Source organism: Oreochromis niloticus, linkage group LG12, assembly GCF_001858045.2.
Source record: "Oreochromis niloticus isolate F11D_XX linkage group LG12, O_niloticus_UMD_NMBU, whole genome shotgun sequence".
Taxonomy (NCBI): Eukaryota; Metazoa; Chordata; class Actinopteri; order Cichliformes; family Cichlidae; genus Oreochromis; species Oreochromis niloticus.
In genome coordinates, this window is record NC_031977.2 from 7,509,278 (window position 1) to 7,527,635 (window position 18,358).

An 18,358-nucleotide genomic window follows, 5' to 3' on the forward strand; every position below is an offset into this window, starting at 1 on the left:
CTTAATAATATCAGTCAGCGCTCCACAATGGAGGGCTCATTAAAACATACAGAGAAATAGGCCACATGTTCTGATTAGGTTACAGAGCTCCTGCATGGGTCTGTTTTGTCATCGTGTCTGTATTTTTGTCTCTGTGTGTTTTTCGAGTGTGCTTAGAGGTAAGATGAGCCCCTGTAGGGAGAAGCTACATAGCTCTGATGCTTCGAAGTGTGTGAACGTCAGCCTTCCTCTGTCCTCTTAGACCACTTTATCTCTTTTTCCCATTTTCCTCTTCCTGCCCTTCATTTTACCCACCTACCCTTTCCTGGCAGCTTTTTCCTGCCCCAACTGATTGCTACTTCTTCCAGGCATTGTTTGACTTTTAACCCCAACCTCTGACCTTTTTGCACGCTACTTAAAGCCAACATCGCCCACCGCCCTCCACCCAGACACAAGCACACACTTAATGTTAGTTAACCCCCACCACCCCACCCATGCGCAAACACAGACAAGTACACACAGACTCACACAGACAGGATATACTATGGGACAGCCCCCGTCCTTCATTCTGCCTTCATTCAAAACTATCACAGAAGCTACCGTCAGCTCTCTTCCTTCCTTCCTTCCTGCTTCTCGACTCCAACCCTGTACCCTCCCCTTTGTCTGCACTTTTTATTGCTCCAACAGCATTTAAAAACACACACACAAATGAAAATTCTCACAGCTACATAAAGGCTGTTTCACCAAAATGGAAACAAGCTGGATCAAACGATTTCACACCTCATGGACGAAGGGAGTTAAGACCGACTCAAGGACTTTTATGCTGCGTTCTCTTCACTTTGAAATCATCATAGCAGGAAGCTGGAGCAGTGCTGATGCATTAATGGTCAGACGTGTGGGCTTTTTTTTCTTTTTTGTGCCTGCAAAGGCTTATCAACATTCAGAAAGGAGTTTGTTGGTACAAAAACAAGTCTTAGTTGGTTGGTCTTTAAAACATCAAGAGCACGAGAACACTGAAAACTGAACACTGAAACTATGAAATCCAGTAACGAAACCAACAACAACAACAAAAAAAAAAACAATACCGTAGAGTTAATTTGGCTATAGCAATGATTACTAGAAATAACAAAATAATACCTGAAATTATTCTGCAAACACATAATTTGCTTTATATCAGGTTTTAAGGTTTTTTTTAACATTTTTATTTCAGTTTTTTTATATAGCACCAGGTCACACAGTCATCTCAAGATACTTCATAGTAAAGAACCTACAACATTGGGGACAGATCAGATGACCCCCTGTGAGGAAGTGCTCTGTCACAGTAGGGAGGAAGTGCTTCCTTGATGTGCAGCTTGTATGAATGAATACCAGCAAAAACAATTACATTTCTATAAGTCTCAGCTATTGCTTGTGATTAGAGCTAACCAGCAAACATAAAATAAACACCTTCAGAACTCTACATGTTTATAGCGCTGCTGTTGACGTGCTTGCAATCTAACAATGACATTAAGTGCTACTTGCATAAACACAATTTTATTGAAAATGGCATCTATGTTATGTTCCATAATGACTGGGAATGATCACTTCCAGTAATTATGGAACATAACATAGACTGCCAGTGTCTTTAAACAGGGGAGAATCAGGCAGTGCACCACACCTGAATATAGAAAAACACACAATTTATTGATGGAGTGTGCACCTTTCCTGCACTCCCTTCTTTATTCTCCTATAGACTCTGTTTGTCCTGTGTGTCGTTTGTTATCTCTCTCTTTCTTTCCCTTCAAACTCCCAACTGATCTGATGGCTGCGCCTACCTGGTTCTGCTGGAGGTTAAAAGAGAGTCCTTCCTGTTCACTGCATTTTCTGACTGGGAAACAGCCAATCATTGGAGAGCTCTCTTAACATTTTAGGGCCATTACTTTGAACTGGTGCTATATCATTTAGCTGAATATGAGAAAATGCTTGGCAAAAAAATTATTTTATCGCAAACAAATTCAAGTAATAGTCTTTAAACGTTCATTGATGTTGTGGCTCTGACTATTCAAAGAAGGAATTTCTATTCAACAGCTGACAGATGTTTCCTAAAAGAGGAATAGTTTCATTTATGGGTCAGTTCAGCTTCAGCTCAGCTATGTTCAGATAGAGCTCCCAAAGACATCAAATTAAAATCTTTTTTTCCCCCAAAAATAACTTTTTTTTTTAACGTGATTTAGTTTTTTACATGAGATCACCTTATTTCATTTTTATGATTAAAAAGCATTCTAAAGGGTTCATAATGGTGTTTTAAACTCTGTGAATACATCAGGGAGCCTTAGAGGAAGCTGTGTCATAAATTATTTTTTTTTTCTGCTAAAACCTTTTGATTAAACACCAGCCTTTAAAAACACAGGTCGATTAAAAACAGTTTTTTAATGGTCTAAATTCATTTCTTAAAGTAAAGCTTTAGCTAAATGCCTGGAGTTTAAATGTTTAAAAATTGTGGTGATACATCAAAGGAAAGATTTTAAAGTACGGAGCTTAAGTCCTGAGCAAAACGGTTAGAAAAACAAAGGAAAAAATAAATATATCATGTTTCAGTTCACCTGTTGGGAAGGAAGTCATGGACTTATTTGCTATTTTCTCTCAGTCCTCCAGAGCCATGTGTGCAACCGGACTTTGGAGGAAGGGGGTGGAAGACCCCACTGCTCTATGGCAGTACAGTGAGAAGCTAGATCCAGTCCAGAGAGCTGGACCTAACACATCTGACGCAGCGATTTCACTCAGAGTGTGGCACTAATGGAGTAGACACTGACAGTAAAACACACACACACACACACACATTCCCACTCCATGTGCACTCTCCATCTGAGAGTACACAGACGCAGGTGGTCACTTAAAGCAGGTAGAGTGTGTGTGCGTGCGTATGTGTGTATGAGAGCCCTCTGGTTTGCATATACGCTTTAAAGCAATATCAAGCATGAGCAAGCCTTCATTTAAGTGACAGAATAACTAGCATATCAGTGAATAGGTGTAAACAAATAAGTGAGTCTCTTTATGCTGACCAGCTCACAATAAACAGTTGTGTGTTTTCAGATGTGTGTGTGTGTGTGTGTATCTGTGCCGACAGCCTAGGCAGGCTGCTGTTGTTGAGCTGGCACAGATGAAAGATAATCAAAGGGGGATTTGATCAGCTCCACATAGAGACTTGATGTGTGTGTGTGTGTGTGTGTGTATGAATGGTGATGGTCTTTCTGATACATCCTATACCTTGTGAACGGCTCCTAAACGCTATTTGAGCTCCTTTAAAGCAGCTGTCATCAGTATGTGAGCCACCCGTCAGTTTTCATGCACCTGAGCACATGATTTGCCACAATTTTCTCACAATTAATGATTTGCTAAACAGCGCTGGGGCATCAAGCAGTTCAAAAACATCAAGTTAATGTCATTAACTTTCTTTTCACATGGTGATTGGAATTTACTTCCCATTGTAATTACCCCAATTTGAAGCAGAACTGAGCAACGCGTTTGACTTTAAATGACCTCTTTCCACTTGATGGAATAAAAAAAACACACAAACACACATGAATCCCGTGAGAACATAGAGTAACATCTTAGCCTCCTTCACTGCTCACTTCCCCCAGAGCCCTGTTCTTTCATGTCCCTCCCCTGGGACATTTTGCCAGCCTTCAAAACTCTATCTTTCCTTTCATCCCTACTGTAGCTCCCCCTCATTGGCACAAACTCGTCCCCCCCGTTCTGTTTCGCCTCCTTGTCCGTGTCATGGTCAGCTGGTCAGGCGTGGTCGGCTTATAATTCTTTAATCGCCGCTCTGATCTCTTCCATCAGTGCCAGGGGCTCCAGCTGATTACAGATGAAATGGATCTGATTTGGACTCTGACTGCGGGCCAAACACCTGCTCAGACCCGAGGAACTGATAGAAGAGGAGGTCAAGGCGAGATGAAACCAGACGCGCTGACGTGCAGATGCTGACGACAGCGGGACCATCTGTGCCTTTGGTCTGCGACAGCGTATACACGGTTGATAGAAGCAGACTGTGGACGAAAGACTTGGGGATTGAGCGTAGCCATTTAACACCTACAGATGCCGTGACAACACCTGAACCCTGATTCGAGTCGGCCACGTGATGTAACGGTTGCAAATATTTTAAAAAAATTCAAAGGTAAATTGAGCTCAATCATTTTAACATGCTGGTAAAGCTCCCGATCACAAATTAAAGCTGCAAGACTAAATATTTTAGATCAACAATGGATCAAACAGATACATGTATTTGGAAGGGATTACCATCCTAATGAACTCATGGAGACCTGTCACAGGAGCTGCAGTTCCCCCCTCAGCTTTGGAGGCATTTTAGCATCTTTTAGCTAATTGTTTTGCTTTCAGGGCTTGCAGCTTTAATGTTTTAATTGAGGCTCACCCGTCTTATCAGCTTTGTTGCCATCCACAGCAGGTAGCAGTGAATGATTTAGCAGCTAAGGCTTCAGACATCTCACTGAAGAAGATAGAAAATAAACAACAGCTAGAAGGAAAGTGAATATTGGATATTCATGAAGTGACAGCTACAACTTCAAATGAATGCTAATGCTCCTCCGTGTCTGCAGGATGTTTAAATAGGCAATTGTATGCTAACACGGTAGCTGTATCAAATATATTTTGAGGGGTATCTGACTGAATCTATGAAATCCCTTTGCAGCAATCATTATCTCCCTCAAGGAGATGGCAACCAACCTAAGACAACATCTCAAGTTTAAATTATAGTGGGGAGTTTTCACTGCATATAAATGGCTTTAATCACCGGTACTCCACCCTGTGCCCTTGAGGTCCAGAGTTTAATCCCGACCAATCACTAAAACAGTTAATTGCATCACTGCATCAGCTTCTGTGGTAAAATCCATAAAATGAGCAAACTTTGTCAAGATCATAAAATTTAAGAAAAAAAATGTATGTACTTGTATAGCACAGCTGGACTACACTTTAAAAGTGATATATTAATCCGGGTGAATGCAAAGATAAGGAAAAACAATCCAGCTGGGGTTGATAATGATGTGCTATAGGAAACCTGATGGCATAGACCAGGGGTGGGCAACTCCAGGCCTTGTGGGCCGGTGTCCTGCAGGTTTTAGATATCACCCTGGGTCAACACACCTGAATTCATTACTAGGCTTCTTGAGAACTTCTAGACATATTGAGGAGGTCAATTAGCCATTTGAATCAGCTGTGTTGAATCAAGGACACATCTAAAACCTGCAGGACACCACCACTCGAGGCCTGGAGTTGCCCACTCCTGGCATAGACTGTACATAAAAGACGTGTTGAATGTTACACTAATGGAAAAAGCCCTGGTGTCAAACCTGGTTAGATGAGTATTTTTGCTGTAGCCATCCGGGCGTGTCACAAAGCGTATACTGTTTTTTCTTCTTTTTCTCGACTCCCACCTGGGCCATAATTTACCAAACGAACATCATGTTGTATTCAATAAACCACTAAGTGTTTATTGAGGTCATAGAGCGTGGCAAATGGGACCTCCAGCTCCAGTGTCACCTGACTTATTCAAGGACTAGAGGAGGCGGCCCCTGCTGGCTAAATGAAGTTAAATCTGCTAGTCTACCAAAATGCTCATGCCAGGCATAAAGAAGACTGACAACAGTTATTCCATTTACAGAACACTTAGCTGCCCCTCCCTGAGTCTGGTTCTGTCAGAGGTTTCTTCCTGTTAAAAGGGAGTTTTTCCTTCCCGCTGTTGCCAAGTGTTGGCTCGTAAGGGAGTCATATGACTGTTGAGGTTTTGTCTCTCAATTGTAGGGTCTTTAGGACCTTGAAGTGATTGTTGTTCTGATTTGGCACTATAACTAAAACTGAATTCAATTGAATATATTAGCACGTTTATATAGTCTATTGTTAAGCTGAAGGCTCTTTGCTCCTCCAGCTTTCTGGTCAACCCATCAATTAAGAAAATTATATCAAAAATGGTCAACTAAACATGAACTTGAAATCTAAAACGACAGTTTAAAGTTTATCTACTGTTTGCCTCGATTGTGGGTGTATTGATCTGTTGGCTGTCTGTTTCAGTAGCACTGCGTGCTCTAGCTATTTTCAGTGTGCATCTAGGTCGGTAAGAGATTTATTGTAATCCTTTAACCTGAAACTAGGTTTTTCATTTACATGACATTTAAGAAATGTGATTACCGCAGCAAGTCAACAATAACCAGGTTATTTATGCACGGGCAGACACACTGTCTGTTTTTCTCTCTCCCAGCCTCTCCATCTAACTCTCTCTCCCTTTTTTCTCTGGATGACCTTGTGCTGTCAGCCCGGCTGTGTTGTTTCTGACAAGCACACATGACTGCAGCGAGGAAACGGTAAAATCCACGTGCACTCTGCCCTGCCGTGACCTGCCTGCCCTGTGTGCAGGCCCAGGGGATGCTGGGATAGTGCTGTCTGACCTGTCATCAACGCAGATACAAAAGTGTGCGCACACTCGTCCACGATTACTGTTTGGTCACAGGTCGATCAGCCTTGCTCTAGGCGGCGGACTGGTTTGTGAATAGAAGGCTGAAACAAACGTGGACACAAAGAAACAAATTTGGGCTCGTTTGTTTTTTTGTATATATCTACGTACTTCTTAAAATGGAAAGCACACGTGTATTCAAACGCATGAATTCATGTGCCCAATAAACACAGGTGCTGTACGCACATACAAAACAATAACAGGGATGATTTATCACGTGTCGTTAAGTACTCCCGCAGTTGCGCACATTCATTTATTTCAGAGTTACCACTCACATATGTTGCAACCTGCTCCTCACACACCAGCGCACTAATCAAATCACTCAGGCAAATAGGCTCGTTGTTCCCTGCCAGCCAGATTCAGACAAACAAAAAATCTGATAAACTTTCTCTGTTGTATTTCAGAGCTCATTAAAAAGTATTCACCGCTGTATGATTCCGTGCTGTAATCAGCTCTGAATAATAGAAATGGTCGTATTGACGCCTGTGGGCACCCGATGTTCTGTCTCATTTCAGAACAACAACTGCAGGGCATATGAATGCAAACTACACTACGTGCACGACACAGACACACACACAGAAACGCACGCACACACTGTCTCCCCTTCTCTTTGGCTGCACCTTGCTGAAATACTCTCAGTGTATTCTAGCTTGGGGGAACCACCTACTATGCTCCTAGGGGGGCTAATTGTCCAGTAGCACTCCTTTGCTTTCCCTCCCACTCTCTCTGTCCTCTCCCTTCTCCTCAGGTCTGTACTTTCGGGAAGAGTTCAGCAGTTCACGCTGAGCCCAGAGCCCTGGATCCCAGTGAGGTGCCATAGGGCATAAAGGTTGCACCTAGCTGGACTCCTATACGAGCGGCCCACACATCTCTGCGGTGGTGGGAAGGTGGGGAGGGTGGACACTGACGGAGAGATAAGTGGAATGACAGACGATATTTGTCTAGGACTGAACGGGTGAGACACGACTGTTGTGTAAACGATTAGGTTTATGATAAGTTCTCTTTTCTGGGATTTAAATGTGTTTTTCTTTTTTTGTTATTGACATCTGAAATTGCCAGTTGCATGTCAGACGCTAACTGTGGTTATTTTTCTGTATAGTTACTTTTTCTAGAATTTACGTCACAAGTCTGAACGCATGCCATAGACATGCATACACAAGACCACAACTGGGCGCATGTCTGCTCTTTATTGAGTTGCCCTAATAAACAAATTTATGATTGGAGAATGTCCTAAACAGCAGAGAGAGGGAAAAAAAACATTTGTCATGAGATGTCTGCTTTTAGCCTCTTTCTCACCAAAGCCACAAAGCTGCTTCTCTAAGAAAAATTGTTATAAATGTCAAACAGGCTTTTTATAGCACACAGGACAAACATCAGACCTTTTACAGATTTCAGCACCAAAACTGGTCCATAAACATCACAGAGAGAGAGGAAAATACACAGTTTACATTTTTTTAGTTGATGGAGGCATGAAAACACATGACCTTTGTCGAGTTCAATTCAAATGTATTTTTAGGGCCAAATTACAACAACAGTTGCCTCAAGGGGCTTTATATTATATGGTAAAGACCCTATAATAATAGAGAAAAAACCCCAACAATCAGACAGCCCCCTATGAGCAAGCACTTGGTGACAGTGGGAAGGAAGAACTCCCTTTTAACAGGAAGAAACCTCCGGCAGAACCAGGCTCAGGGAGGGGCGGCCGTCTGTCACAGCCAGCTCCAAATGGTGTAAAAACTGTGTAACATTAACACTGGTTGAAGGGTGTTTCTCCCATCTTTTCTGTATTGTACTTGGTTTTTATAAATGCTAATTCTGATATATCAGTAAATAGCTAATATCAGCCAATATATGGTCTGACTGACTGTCAGGACTTATTTAAATGACAATTTAATGACATAATCCAAGTTTTCACAAATCAAAATTAACAGGAGCTTAAAGCTGTTCCTAGAAGTCTTTGTTTTTGTTACATACCTGCCAGAACAAATGTCAAAAGCTATCAACCTCTCTGCTAGTTAAAGGTAATGCTAGCATCTAGTGTGTCATACTTTAGTTCTACTTGTCATTCCATTTAAATCGCTGGCTGAAAAACAACAAATGTTAAGAGACTCTTTCCCCCGAATCCACAACAATGAAGCTACTCTTGAGAAATGCACTTAACCCAGCTAGAGACACAGTATGTTCAGCGACTGAGAGAAGGGATAATGAAAGGCAGCTTTTGGTACTGGGCAGTTCCCAATGGCTAAACTTAGCAAACTGTGGTTCTACCGGGCAGCTCCCAGGAATGAATGAGCATTACTGTAAAAAATGCAAAGCAGGACATTTTGGAAGAAGTGTGTGCACACTCAGCAGAAGCAAAAGCTATTGGATCGGTTAGCGAAATCAACAGTCATCAGCTAAAAATGCACCTGGCAGACTTGTAGCGGAGACAGAGATTTATTTATGAGAAGGAAGGATGAGTGAAAGGTGAGAAGAGCGAGAAGAGAGTAGTGGGCCTTGATGGGCTAACCCAGGGTCTATTAGAGCCTGATTGGAACCATTAGGAGAGAAAGGCGATACACGAGTCTCGTGCAGAGCCCCTCCAGCCCAGCTCTGCATTAACCACAGCCTGCTCTCTACTTTGTTGAACACACGGGCTGATCGATAGCAATGAGGAGGAAGGAGGGGTAGGAGGTGGTGAAGCGAGGAGATGGGAGGAGGGGAGAAACGAGGTCCAGGTTTACGGGAAGATAAGCTGGGATCAATAGAGAGACACGGACTGCTGCGGCGTGGAGGGAGAGGACAGAGGAATGCCAGATGCGGCGGGTTCACACTCGTTCACCTCATCAAACTTGATGGAGGGGAACCTGCGTGCGAGTGTGTGTAAAAGTGTGTGTGACAGGGCATTTGGGCAAGATTCATCTCTCGCCTGTCTGAATATAACCAATGACCGCGTCATATAAACGTCCAAATAATAGGCACGGCGGGGTCGGCGTGATTGTGCGGAGGCTACCAGCATGGCCTCACAGAAAGAAGGTTTGAATTTTAATCCTGCTTATCAGCTGCGGCTGTCTGCATTTGCATGTCCTTCTTGCGCCCGTTAATTGATTCCAAACTCGCTGCAGGTGTAGATGTGCGTTTGAAAGGTTGGACAAGCAGTTACGAAAATAGATGGTTAGATCATCGTTGTGGCTGGCATGAATGAAGGACAAAGTAAAGTTTGGATAAATAATGAGAAATTTTCCTACTAAATTCTGCAGTTGCAGTAAAAATGCAGTTGCATATACACTGCAACAAGTTGTAGTTAAACTTAACACTTCTTAAAGAGGCTCGGTTATGAAAATCTCCAGCTCTGTATTTTTATTCTTGTACATTTGTAAATTTACGTTTGCTTTAGACCCTCAGTTATCCTACATCCTGCACCCCTCTGACTGGCTGTCGCTGGCAAACAGAAGGTTAGACTAGCAGGTGAACAGCACTTCTAGGCTATCCCCTCTCTCTGACATGAAACAAAACCAAAAACAGGAAAATAACTGTCGGAAATCAAATGTTTAGAGCGGTCTGAACTTACCTCACTGTTTGAAATTTTGGCCACATGAGCATCTGCCAGTGTAACAGGACGCATATGACAGAAAACGAGACAAAGCAAAACGGGTCCACTTAAAAGATTGTTCTCATATTAAAAACCAACAGAGCCGTTCAAAAGCCAACGCTCTTTAGGCTAGCGCAAAAGCTTTTAATGTGAAGCTTTGTTGTGAAAAGTGTCGAGATAAAAAAGAAAGTAGCATAAAAGCAGAAGCAGTTGGAATTAATTAGTAGTTAGCGTTTTACTTTAAGCTGTGTGTGAAAAAAGACACATTCGCCTTTATATAATGAGGCCGAACCTCCTCATTATATAAAGCGTATTGTATAACATGATGCATCGCTTTGCAGTCGACGGGCGCCATTCTAAGTCATGCTAAGCACTGAGCTAGTATGTGATTTTTATTAACAGTGGACAAAGCCAGAATAACCCTATCCCCATTTCTATGTATTTCTCCTGTGCTAAGTTAATTGGACAGCGGCTTTATTTAGCTTATTGCTCAAAATGTCAAGCTATTCCTTTAACTATCCACTAATGAATTCCAATGCTTTCTATTTTGTTTTCTTTAGTCCCATTAAGGACCTTAGATTTCCTGCAGATCCTTCTCATTAAAAGCATACCAAGAAAAGGATTACACGTCTTTACAGTAAATGCTGGAGGGCTATCAACGTGAAACATGTCTGCAGGAAGTGTTGAGTTGGAAATTGGAAAGGATTGGACAAAACAAGCGAATCAAAAGGGGATTTCTGTAAGCAAAGAGAAATGAGTACGACATGACTCTTGCCGTACTGATGGAATTAGAGGGGAGGAAATGTGCATTACAGCGAATTTATCGGTGTAACAGTTTAACACAGAAAAGTGCTGAGTCCGCGTTAATTGCAAACAGCATGAGCAGCAAATTAAAGAGGAGGTAGCTGAACGTAGGCCTGTTTTTCGGTAAAGGACGGCTTTGTTGTATTAAAAAAAATCAGTTCAGTGTTCATTGAATTTATTGTGGTGTCCTACACGCGGTTCAGGGAGCAGGTTTGTGTTGTGGGTGTTTGCATTTAAGCGCAACACATTTATCTGTGCATACCCGACACCTGTCAGGCTGGCGTGATGTGCATAACCTCTGCCTGCACGGTGCATGCATTTTTCTCCTCTTCCTCCTTCTATCGCTCTTTCAATCTCTCTTCTCCCCTCCTCTGTTACCCCCCCACTCCCCCCAGCTCACTCGGCCTGTGATGGCACGCTGTCAGAGAAAAAGCTATTTATGATCGGCAACCAATATCCTCACAGAGATAAACACACACTGTGAGAGTGATAGGTAGAAAGAGAGGGAGCACCAGAATTATTAGAGAGAACAAGGGATAAGCGAAACGAAAGAAACCTGCAGAAGACAAAAAAAAGAAAAGAGGACGGAGATACAGAAGAACGTTGCCCTGGGCCGATTACTCACAGCTCTGTGTTTATGAGTACACATGATCTGGTTGATATCAAGGTATACAAGTGCATATGTGCATGTTTAAACAAGTTCCCTCTTTGGCCAGTGCGTGTCTAAATTCTGGGAAGAGGAAGTTGGGATACAAATGACTTTTTTTATCGGAGGCAATTTACTCGAGTCTGCCGTGCCTCTCGCTCGCTCGATCAAGCTGACAACTGATTGTAAATGAGAGAGCCCTTCATCTTACACACATCAGACAAGAGGTGGCCACCCACTGAAACACAAACACACGCACATAGTGACATCCAGTGTTCTATGACAAGGGCACGGGTTTTGCTTTCAGAAGTAAACAGAGCACAGTGAGGTGGTTACAGAAATAACCCTGGATTCTATGAGTGGAAGAGCAGCCATCTAATGTTCATACCCTGATTACACTGATGATACTCAACTGCAGCACCATAATATGCAAACGAGCCAAAGAGAACTGATTAGTTATTTAACATGCTTTACAGCTGCAATTAGGAACTATCTTTGCTAGGCTACCAACCTCTACTGTTTTTGTCTTGTATGCTAAGATAAGCTAATCTATTGCTCTATTAATCCAACTCCAATTACTTCAATTGTCCTGTTCCCTGTTCCCAGTATATTTACGTTATTGTTTGCTTACTTTTCCCTAAAGATGTTCCCAGTGGAGCATACAGCTAAATCTTTTGCTCCATGCCGTCTAACACCCCCAACAAAACTTCCACTAATCACATGATCATGGCAGCTAGTTTGTAGCCTGAGAGGTGATAGCGAGGCGATCGTATTAGTATGCGATTGTACAGCTACGATTGTTGCGAGCACTTTAAAACAACTTTACATTTTGAAAATTGAAACCCAACAAAGATCTGTAAACTTTCATCAACTTCTCTCATCTGATTTTAAGCTGCTGGAACGCTCAGATTTCAGAGCAAATCAAACTAAAATTACTAAGGCAGAAATTCCAACCTTGTACTTTTGTTGCATTCAGCCTCAGAAGACGGAAATAACGATAAAAGCTATCTTCAGCAAACCTAACCTTTAAATTCTGTGCACGGCTTGTCAGATTCAATCATCCATTTCTCTTTTCTCCTTCTCTTTCTTTTCTCCCTTTGTTTTCCACTTTTCGACTTTCGGGTAAAATATGGCCGCCTTTCCCTTCTACTTGCACCTACACAGTCAGGACAAGCCGCGAGCGCTACGCACACACGTACACAGATACACTTTGTTACAGACGTAACCTTCAGTGTCTTTCTTAACAAAATGCTTTGAAATCTGAAATCCAATATCCTGCCTAAATTCAGCTTTTTCTTTCTTTTTTGGTCACCTTTCTTTGTCTCCTCTGTCATACATTTTCTCCATTTTCTTTGTCTCGCTGCAGAATAATTTCTTTCTGGGAGTTCCTGAAAATGGTTGTAATTTCCACGTCCTGTTTTGACAACTGCTACCCTCCCCCCCGCATGGTTTTCCTTTTTCTGCTTATATTCACTTTCTTATTTCTTTTGATTCCTCGCTCATTTTACATGCCCCCCATTCCTCCTCCTGTTCTATTCTCTGGTTCATGCTGTCAGTGAGAGATAGAAAAAGATGCTGCTGTGTTTTTCTTCTCCACCCTTTGTTCTGTTTTTACTTTCTTACTTGTTTTTCTTCTCCTCCCTCGCGCGTCCGTGTGCTCTCGTCGTAATCTCTCCTTCAGATGTTTTTTCGCTCTGTCTTGTCCTCGTTGTGAATGTTGACTAGAGACAGACGTCGCACATGAAGGTCACATTGGGCTAAAGGAGAAGAAGAGGAGAGATGTAATGAGTGGCAGTGGTGGATGTTGGGGGTGGATATGTGAGACTGACAGGTCAGCTTTAATCATTTTAATGTCTCTGTCAGACAAGACCTGCTACTGCATGTAATTAGAGGTCTCCACACACACACACACATTCAAAACTGTAAATATACTTCCTACCTGCACATCCACGTACACGAAACATGAAAATCCTGATCAAACAAATATGTGCCACCTGGTGGTTTTTGTGTGTGAAATTTGTGGTTTTGGAAACTGTAGTTTAGGCCTAGTTAGTTGCCTACACTTGAAGATAAGCTAACACAAGTGGAAACATGCTAGTAAACCACAACAGAGAGCCAGCATGACAATGTAATACATTTTACACACTATCCTCCGTAACCGTAACTTACTCCGTGACTTTCTGTAAGGGTTTTGTTTTCATCAGATTTCAGTTCACCAGATTTAGGCTTCAATATAGGATTTTTAAGACAGACAATGACAATAATGTGATAACATTAATATTCAAAATATTCAATCTTAGGATATAATATCCAATATTTTTTTTCTTTCAGACATACAAAAAATTAAGAGCTTTTTCTGACATGTTCATAGTTACTTATTTAATTCATTGTTGTGTGGCATATGTTGCCACCGGGGAAGTTGCAGACTGCCCCCTGGTGGACAAAATATGCAACGTTGAAACTCACAACATGGTTGAAGGGTGTTTCCTTTATCTCTTCTTTACTTCTTTACTTAATTTTTAATTAACTGGCAGTTACAAATGATGATACTGACAGGCTAAATGGGCCACACTAAAATGGGCCAATAATATCAGTCCACTGATAAATTGGTTGGGCTCCACTGGCCACATCCTAAATAGGCAAATTTTCCAAAACAAATAAAGTCTCTTGCAGTTTTATATTAAAAGATTTTACAAATGCATGTTCCAAACAAGCAAAAAAGAGGCAAATGCTAACCATCTCTAACTTTACCTGGAGCGTGCTAAGCAGTCATTATCACAAACATACCTACAGGTTTCACATACACCAGTAAAAAATGCTGAAAAAGAGATACAGAGTAATAAATGAGCCCAGACGCCATGAGCTCAAGACAGGTAGCTTTGCAAGAAACAGAATGAATTTGAGCAGTCTGCTTTACACTGTACCACTGAATGCTCCTTCATATGAACAGTATAAAGTGAGTATGAAGATTAGGCTTGGAGCTAAGTTCCATGCACAGAGATAATTGCTTGACTCAATTTTACTGCAAGGTTTTTCTGGTTTTGATCACCAGATCTTAGACATGAAAAACAAAGCCACACACACACACACACACACACACACACACACACACACACACACACCCCTGAACCCTCGAGGCTCACATTCACAGGTTCCCTTAGTTCATAGTGCAGATCACATAACTGACTTCAGTGCCTTCGCCAGTGCGTGCCGGGATTCGTGTGTGTGTGTGAGCAGAAGCCGAGATTCATGTCAACATCAATGGCTCACTAATCACAATGAGGACGCCAAGGGCCAAGCAGATGCTGTCAGTAGCGTATGGGCCGGCTAGTGTTACAAAGAGGGAGCACACAAAGCCAAGGCCCAAACCTCTGACACCATCATACTTCATTCCCTTCTGTCAATAAACTAGAAACTGAAAACTCTGCTACACTGTGCTCCTCTGTATCGACTGGAAAAGTTGTGATGTTCATCAGACTTTATTGAACCAAACACACACACACATACAAAAATTAAACTGTGCACAGAACCTTGGCATAACTCCCCAAAAAGGAAAAAGGAAATCTTCGAGAAAGTTCTCAAATTTAAACTTTTTGGCAAATTTATGGGAATATTGTGACAACCTTGAGACTGTGAATTCTTATATGTAAAAGCAGAACTCTAAAACTTTTCATGAGCTAAAAAACAACCTTGTTGTAATCTTCGTTCAAAGACATTTTTAAAGCTACCCAGTAGATTATTATACGTATAACAAGTAGGAGAATCTTCTTAAACCATAAAGATGAATGGAATCCTTCATGTTTTTTTATTGGCCGGTGAAGATATGAAACCTGCTATTAACATGACTTTGTAAAGGAGGAGAACACCCAAAGACAGGATGAAACTCTTCTGATGGTTTCAAGAAAGTAAAGAAGCAAGTTAAGTAAAAGTCTGAAACTCTGTTTGATGGCAGGTCCTTTAAAATCAAGTTAGATTAATTGAATGTGTTGGAAAGCAAATTTAGACTTAATCGGAAACCTCACGCCACTGAGTAATCCGCCATATGAGCATTTCTGTGTGTATATGTGTGTCGACTGCTTCTGGTAGAGCATTTAACCCTCTGGTGAGCGCCTCCACCTGGGACTGAACCGACAGCATGTCTGTTGAAACCGTAACAGCAGCAGAATCACTTTAGCTGTTATTGGGGGGAGAAAAAATCTCCAAAATGAAATATAGCACTGCTACTAAGGTCACTGGCTCTGTTACCTACAGAGCTGGATGAATTCAAACCCATGCACATGTGATTATGTGACAGCACAGCAGCACGCTGTCCATCTCTGGTGTATTTTTCCTAAATAAGTAAGTCATCCAGACCTCAGCTTTCCACTGGCCTCATCCAGGAGAAAGCAGCAGCCAAATCCCTGCAAGTCCACACAGACATAAATGTGCAAAAGCATCTACACATTAACTAAAGCACACACACACACACACACATGCACACGTGAGGCCAAAAACTAGGAGGAAGAGGAGTGGAGGAGGAGGTCTGGCTTAATAGCAGGATTTCAAGAACATCTGCACACGCATACACATGGACACACACCTCAAGCCGCTGGCTGCCTGTGTATTTGACAGGCAGCACAGTGAGTGGCTGTGTGGAAGCCAGCCAGCTGCTTGTGAATCAGCAATGACTAACAGTTTACACCTGCACTTTCTGAGCTAATCGCCTGCATGCTTATTGTAAATATACATACACTTTGTACGTGTGCGCATGTGGGTGGATGTATCGTGTGTGTGCGTGTGCCAGCACCTGTATCTGTGTTCACGTGTTTGCCTGCATGCCACCACAATGAGTTTTCCCCATCAGGCTCAATTGTGACAGCCTGGGCCTTTAATTGCTTAGCTGCAAATTTGACATTGTCTAAGCTGGCAGCACCCCGATGAGTTGAATAAAAGTGGAGCGACGTCGTACCCGTCACTTCCCCCGATCGGCCTCGACAAGAGCACAACTCCGTGCTCCGTTTGATCGCCGCACAAGACAACGCAATGGGATGCTAATCACATGCAAAGGCCAGAGCTTTGAGCGTGTGCCAACGTCTGCCTCGTAAGAGCGCGCGCTCACGTTGGCGTGCCAGTAATGGCAGCTCTAATCAGTGGCAGGATTGGAAGAGGCATGTGGCAATAAAGCCCAACAAAATGCCTGCCATTCCCTATTAGATGCAAGCACTCTCCGAAAACCTGGCAGACGAAGCGCGTACACGCAAACGCGTGCATGCACACACATCTCGGTGTTGGTGGACATCTGGCCAAGGTCAGAGCTAGATCTGAGCTGTGAACGCCTACTGCCAACCCCCTCTATCAGAAAAAAATATCCTTCGGGGAAAAAAAAAAGAGCTGCAAAGCTTGACACAGCAAGCTTTGTCCTCCAGAATGATTTACACATAAACTCTGACCTCTCTAAGTGCAGCCCATTACTTGCGGGTTGTGATTTACAAGCTAAAATTAAAGATGGACGCAATTCGCCAGAGCCATTATCAGCGTCACTACACGGCGGTCAATTCATACAGAGATCTCTCGTGAGAGTCATTCCTCCATACTCAACTGAAGCATTGATTATTCAGAGTACCATAGAAATGACTGATACAGCAGACACTGCATTTATCTTCCCTGTGCTTCGTCCTTTATGTGAAATATTGCGTCTGCTCTGTCTTACTATTCCCGTTACAAGGTTTAACAGACACGTGGCTTTAAAGAGTAATAATGGCATCTTTGCAAAGGTGGCTAATGTAGCATTTTGAATTTGATATCAGTTTTGTAAGATGTATCTTATGGCTATAGAGATCGGTTATAAGCAATTATTAGAAACGTTTTGTGGGTTCATAAAGTGCGAAAAATCCCTTTAGCTGGATCACGATGCCACTTACATTTAGGTAAAGGTCATCAGAGACGAATACTTAATGGATTCCTAATGCTTTCAAAATACCAGGTAATCATAGTGTCTCAATGAAGCGACGACCTGGAGGGCTGAAAAATGAAGCCTATGTGGAGCTGCAGGTCCACTTAAGGCTGGCGCCGAAAACGAGTCAGTCCCCACAGATTCCCTTATTAAAATGCTCAATTTTACAGCAACAAAAGGCACATTTAAAGCCTTGTCTCCATGGTCACAACAACTCTTCGGTGAGTAATTTTAGTATATAATAACTCGCCCATTTGGATTTTGCCAAGGTTTAAAAATTAGGGTCGTGGTCGCTTTGACTGATAGGACTACCAAGGCCTCACTTCCTGTACTTTGACTAACTGATCTGGACTTTTTGACTGTATTTGACTGTGTCGTTGGTGCCTTTTGGGGGAATTGCTTTGTGGTACGGCGGATATCCAAGATGTTGAAATATATTTCTGCTCTTAGCACTGATTAGTGGGTATATATGTCTGTATATTTCACCTAGCCAGGTTATAAAGACAGCTTGTTTGCAGATAACTTCCCTGCACTCTGTCCTTCATACAAGCTCCAGTGGCGCAATCGGTCAGCGCGCTGTACTTATAAGACAGTAACCTGCAGAGAGATGCTGAGGTTGTGAGTTCGAGCCTCACCTGGAGCACAAGCCTATTTATGGGCAGGGATAGCTCAGTAGGTAGAATGGTGGCCCCATGATTGGAAGGTCGGGGGTTTGAATCCACCGAACAGCTACCCTGAGGTATCCCTGAGCAACGTACCATCCCTGCCCACTGCTTCACAGAGTGAATGGGTTAAATGCAGAGAGGACTTCACCCACGGGGATCAATGAAGTATATGTTACATTATACAAGCTCATTAAAATAAACTGAAATAAGGCAGCCAGGATGCTAAATTTGAGTCTGTAAACCAATTATTAATGTT

At 42.4% G+C, this 18,358-nt stretch overlaps 1 protein-coding gene and 1 non-coding gene across 2 annotated transcripts in view; one reads left to right on the forward strand and one right to left on the reverse strand.

The window, feature by feature from the left end:
- The window catches only part of sema4c (sema domain, immunoglobulin domain (Ig), transmembrane domain (TM) and short cytoplasmic domain, (semaphorin) 4C), a 104,162-nt gene that overhangs the window by 54,958 nt on the left and 30,846 nt on the right, over nt 1–18,358 (reverse strand). The window contains 1 exon segment of the mRNA XM_005472982.4: nt 13,129–13,262. The gene's annotated coding sequence lies outside the window, so the exon portion shown is untranslated.
- Nucleotides 17,987–18,080, forward strand: trnai-uau (transfer RNA isoleucine (anticodon UAU)). The gene is made up of 2 exons: nt 17,987–18,024; nt 18,045–18,080. It is a non-coding gene; the product is annotated as a tRNA-Ile (tRNA).